Source organism: Dendropsophus ebraccatus, chromosome 14 (assembly GCF_027789765.1).
Source record: "Dendropsophus ebraccatus isolate aDenEbr1 chromosome 14, aDenEbr1.pat, whole genome shotgun sequence".
NCBI lineage: Eukaryota > Metazoa > Chordata > Amphibia > Anura > Hylidae > Dendropsophus > Dendropsophus ebraccatus.
In genome coordinates, this window is record NC_091467.1 from 68,722,911 (window position 1) to 68,728,910 (window position 6,000).

The window sequence follows — 6,000 nt, forward strand, 5'->3', positions numbered from 1 at the left end:
ATCCAGTCACAGTATGGCGGTATTGGTCAGGTCTGGTGTGCCAGTGTTATCCAGTCACAGTATGGCGGTATTGGTCAGGTCTGGTATGGCAGTGTTATCCAGTCACAGTATGGCGGTATTGGTCAGGTCTGGTGTGGCGGTGTTATCCAGTCACAGTATGGCGGTATTGGTCAGGTCTGGTATGGAGGTGTTATCCAGTCACAGTATGGCGGTATTGGTCAGGTCTGGTGTAGCAGTGTTACCCAGTCACAGTTTGGCATATCTGTTGTGCCCTGTATATACATGTACTGTATGGATGGAGTAGGGGGTCCTGTATATACATGTACTGTATAGATGGAGTAGGGGGCCCTGTATATACATGTACTGTATAGATGGAGTAGGGGGTCCTGTATATACATGTACTGTATAGATGGAGTAGGGGGTCCTGTATATACATGTACTCTATAGATGGAGTAGGGGGCCCTGTATATACATGTACTGTATAGATGGAGTAGGGGGCCCTGTATACATGTACTGTATAGATGGAGTAGGGGGTCCTGTATATACATGTACTGTATAGATGGAGTAGGGGGTCCTGTATATACATGTACTGTATAGATGGAGTAGGGGGCCCTGTATATACATGTACTGTATAGATGGAGTAGGGGGTCCTGTATATACATGTACTGTATAGATGGAGTAGGGGGTCCTGTATATACATGTACTGTATAGATGGAGTAGGGGGTCCTGTATATACATGTACTGTATAGATGGAGTAGGGGGTCCTGTATATATATGTACTGTATAGATGGAGTAGGGGGTCCTGTATATACATGTCCTGTATAGATGGAGTAGGGGGTCCTGTATATACATGTACTGTATAGATGGAGTAGGGGGTCCTGTATATACATGTCCTGTATAGATGGAGTAGGGGGTCCTGTATATACATGTACTGTATAGATGGAGTAGGGGGTCTACCAGTTATTACTGTGGATGTTGTGAGGCAGCTTCCCTAGCAACCATTGCTCCCTGTGAAAATGAAAGCAGTAATCCTATTGGTTGCTAAGGCTCCAACTGCCGTGTCTGCTGCAGCTAATTATATCACCTGTGTTTGCAGTGAGGAGATTTTCCCATTCATCTCTATGGGGCGTCTCTCTTTCCCCTCCCCCTCTCCTCCTGTACATCTGGCGGGGACGGGAACTTCGCAATAACCTTCCCGGGCACCCAATGTATCTGTGTGCCAAATTTGTTGTCAAACGGTTCAGGCGTTTGGAAGTCGATAGAGGACAGACAGACAGACAGAAGGACAGACAGACAGACAGACTTTGATTTTTATGATATAGATAGTGCAGGGGCGGATTAACTTTACCATAGGCCCCGGGCTGTTCACCAAGCCAGGGCCCCCCCACCCCACTGTAACTATGGAAGCACTAGCCTGGCGTTCATAGTACAGTATGGATAATGTCATGATGTCCTGATTTGTGCAAAACTGCCATAAAACAAAACTGATTTTTTTGCAAATCATGGGAGAACTGTAGCCAGGAGACAGTACACCACTGAAAGTATAAGTCTTTTTGGGTGGTCATGGGCCCCCCCGGAGCTCAGGGCCCCGGGCTGCCTCCCGAAACGCCCCTATTATAATCCACTACTGGTATAGTGCAATTTAGAGCTATCCCTTATGGGCAAGCCATAGGAATTACACACATTCGTAGGGACGTGAACTACTATCAGCAATGTATGGTGACCAAATTAGTCACACAGGGCAATAGGTGGGGGCAAAAATCCATAATAAACATTTAGCTTCGTCATAAATAAAGATCATTCATGACTAACTTGTAATTGATAAATTAGGAAGGAAAGAGCCTTTCACAACACATATATAAAATGAAGCAATGTAAAGTACCGGGACAGAATGTAAGCATTATTGAGAACAGATATCTGATATATTCGAAGACCAGACCTGTACATTTAATTTTGACACTAACTCTTAAAAATACATCAAGTGACTGTCACACACATCGCTTCTCAGACTCACAATGATAAGCCACAAAGCGGTAAGCTGTTAGAACTCCACCTATGTCAACATTTATTAACTCATTAATGGCAAGGCGTTATCAAATACTTACTTGTAAGATTAGTCCATAAACGTCGATGAGTGATTTATCGATAACCATATCTGCCTCCATCGATTTGCCTTCACAGTTCTAAATAAGCTAATTGAGTGAATTGCTTTCACTCTTCAGATGTGAAAATACAGAAAATGGCGAAATAACCTTGGCATAAACACACAGGAACAAAAAACGATACATTTGTTTGTCAAAACAATCACGTGACCCCCTAGATGCAATTGTATCATGGCCAGTGAACCTGCTTCGTAGGAGTAAGTAGATTTAGTTTGTCAGGACTTTGTAAGCCGAGGAACAAAAATAGAAATATAATTATCACTACTACTAGTAGTCTGTTTTTAATTATACTGGCCTGTAATCGATCAACTGCTGCCTCCTCCTCAAGTAGCCTCTCCTCAATAATACTGGACTGGAATCAATCAACTGCTGCCTCCTCCTGCTGCTCAACTTGTCTCTTCTCAACAATACTGGCCTGGGTGCAATCAAGTGCTGCCGCATCCTCCTTGCAAACTTTTTTTTTCGATATTTTTTGTCACTATTTTGGCACTTTTATTCACTATATTTTATTAATTTTATTCCTATTATTATTATTTTTTTATTTTTATTTTTTTTCTCTCATTATTTTTGGAAATTTTTTTCCCCACTTTTTTTTCATTGTAATATCAACTGCAACTAAACGAAACTATACCCTATCACACTCACACTATTGTAGCTGCAATTATTCAGCCGTTAGAGCAAGGTTCGTTTTCAGTCCGGACCGATCCGAAATTCACGAAAGTTTGCCGGATCGAACCGAACCGAACTTTTCAAAAGTTTGCTAATCCCTAATACCAGGGGTACTGGGAAGAGCTGGGTGCCAGTGGTCCCGGAGCGTCAAAATTGGCGCTCATGGACTGGGCGGCAGCAGGCTGGTAATATTAAGGCTGGGGAGGGCCTAAACCAATGGCCATTCCCACCCTGGTGTTACCAGGCTGCTGTTGCTTGGTTTTTACCCCGGCTCGTTATGAAAATAGGGGGAACCCTACTCATTGTTTTTTTTTTTGTTTTTTTTTTTAATACATAAATAATTTAAAAAAAAACGCATAGGGTCCCCCCTATTTTTAGAACCAGCTGGGTTAAAAACCAAGTAACAGCAGCCTAGTTACACCAGGGTGGGAAGAGCCATTTGTTTAGGCCCTCCCTAGCCTAAATCTTACCAGCCTGCTGCCGCCCAGTCCAGGAGCGCCAATTTTGACGCTCCGGGACCACTGGCACTCAGCTCTTCCCAGTACCCCTGGTGGCATTAGGTACTGGGGTAATAATGGGGGGGTTAGTGTTAGCCATTTTATACCAGCTAACACTAAGCCCCGAATTAATAATGGATTCTGTATATTAGACGGCTTCCACTACTTAAAGACAATAAAGACAAGACACAAGTGACAAATATTTTTTATTCAAATAAAAACACCCCCTAATTGACCATTTTATAAAAAAAAAAAAAAATCCACAAAAAACACACACAAAAAAACACACAAACAGGAGAAACACAAAAAAAAAAACACACAAACAGGAGCACAACACCCATCATTGTGAGCGGTGTTGTGCACCTTACAGTATGCAGATTGCTGCTTACTGTCTGGCACACAAGGGGTTAAGAGAGTATGCATTGCACCCATACTAGCAAGGAAGGGGTTAAGTGACCGCCCTTCCTTGCTGGGATTGGTGCAGTGCAAAGGAGGGGGTGGGGAGAGCTTTATACTCGCCCTCCAATGTCTCGATCTTGTCTCTTCGCCAGTCCGCGACAAAATGAAGTCACTGTGCTGCGGACCCGCTCTTTTTATATGTGCGCTCAGCCAATCAGCTGAGTGCACATATGAATCAAAATGTTTCTTCTAATAATGCTATTGTGATAGCATAATTAGAAGAAACTTTAATGTTTTAATTAAAGTAAACTATTAATTATTACAGTCAGCTCTATTACCAGCAATATGAATTAATGGCTTTAATAGAGCTTCCTGTAATAGTTAATATTTAATTAATGAAACACATTTTCATTCTAATAAAGTTACTTTCGTTGTTCAGTAATTTAATTAAAATGAATACATACTTTTGCAATTAAATATACTGTAAATAAATATATATATAAATATACATTTATATATATATATATATATATTTTTTTTTTTTTTTTTTTTTTATTATTTTAACAGTATATTTCATTGCACAAGAATAGATTAATTTTAATTAAATTATTGAACAACGAAAGTAACTTTATTAGAACAAAACTTTGTTTTATTAATTAATTATATTAACCAATACAGGGATCGGCATTATAGCAGAGGATCACTAACCCCAGTAATGCCGATCCCTGTATTACTGATTCCCTGCTTTCCAGGGAGCTGAAACTTTATTAAAACAGCTAAACAAACAATTGTTTAGCTGTTTTATCGAACTCGAACCCGAATATTTGCAAGATGCTTGTCCGAGTAACGAGTACCATCGAGTACCCTAATGCTCGAACGAGTACCAAGCTCGGACAAGCATGCTTGGTCATCACTAGTCCTAACCGAGTGTAGCGCCCAACCCATTGGATGTATGCTTTTGTGTTTTTTCAGTGCTGTCACCAGCTGGCTTAAAGGATAAGTCCAGGCAATTTATAAGTTTCTGGGTCAAGGAAGGGCACAGAAAGTTATTGATTGCCTTGACTTATCTTTTAAAGTGGAGAGCTTTGGTCGCTTTGGTCACTCCCAAAAAACCTCACCCTATGGGTACCTTCACATGTCTGCTGAGTAAAATCCACAGGGCATTTTTATAGCGTTCACCAAACGGCGTTCAGTACTATGGTGCGGTCCGGACATACGCAGTTCTGTGCTAAACTGGATATTTGCATCCAGTCCCACAGTACTGAAGGTGGTATAAAATCAGCCAATGATGCACTGTGGATTTTAGGCAGCAGAGAACCCCAAAAAAGCCTCCCATTGTAAAGGCACCCCTAAATAAGGCAAGTTAACCTGCCTTTCAGCAACTGTTTGTTGCTGTAACTAACTGTGGAGGTTTTTTATATCACAGACTCACAGCTGAAGGACAGCAGCCTCCTTGATATATACCCCATAGACAGCCTTATTCAGGGCCGGACTGGGACTTAAAATCAGCCCTGGCACTCAAACCTCAGCAGCCCACATAATATATCATCCCCAATATATGATAGATAGCAGTGTACATGCTGTAGCAAATTCTGCTCCTTACTCACTTACTTACTCACTCACTACTTCATTAAATATATGAACCCTACCATCAACACATAAAAAACAACATAATCTGCTGTGGATTTGTTGTTGCATATTTATGTATTTCAGCTGCACCAAATCCACAATGTATCTGTGTGGTCCATACCAGGTACAAAGGTGTAGATCCCAGAATACAAATGCGGGGACAGGACCTTTAGTCTAGTATATACTTTTATAATCATCCTTTTCATTACCAGCTAAAGTGTCACAGAGGCGGAGACAAGCCACAGCTGTACCTCCCCCCGTGCCTTCCTGCTCTGACTGATTTACATACACGGCGATGCTGCGGATGTCGCTGTGACACTTGAGCTGGTAATAAAAAGGATGATTATGAAAGAAGTGCTTATAGTGCAATTACGTCCAGTGACTTACAGGAGGCGTCTTCTCTGCATGAATTGCAAGTGATGTTTTTGCTGGATTTGTTCTCTTTTTCTTGCTCGGCCATCATGAAGACTTCTGCGGCCGTGACTCCTCTCTGCAAGATCTACCAGACAAACAATTTAAGATCCGTGCTCCAGCATCATCCTCAAGTGTATTTCTTCACACAGTAACCTTGCTCCCTTTTGACCCCCTCATAAGCAGCTAGGCCCAGTCTGTGTCTCTAAATAGTAGTCCCGCCCTTCTGCACC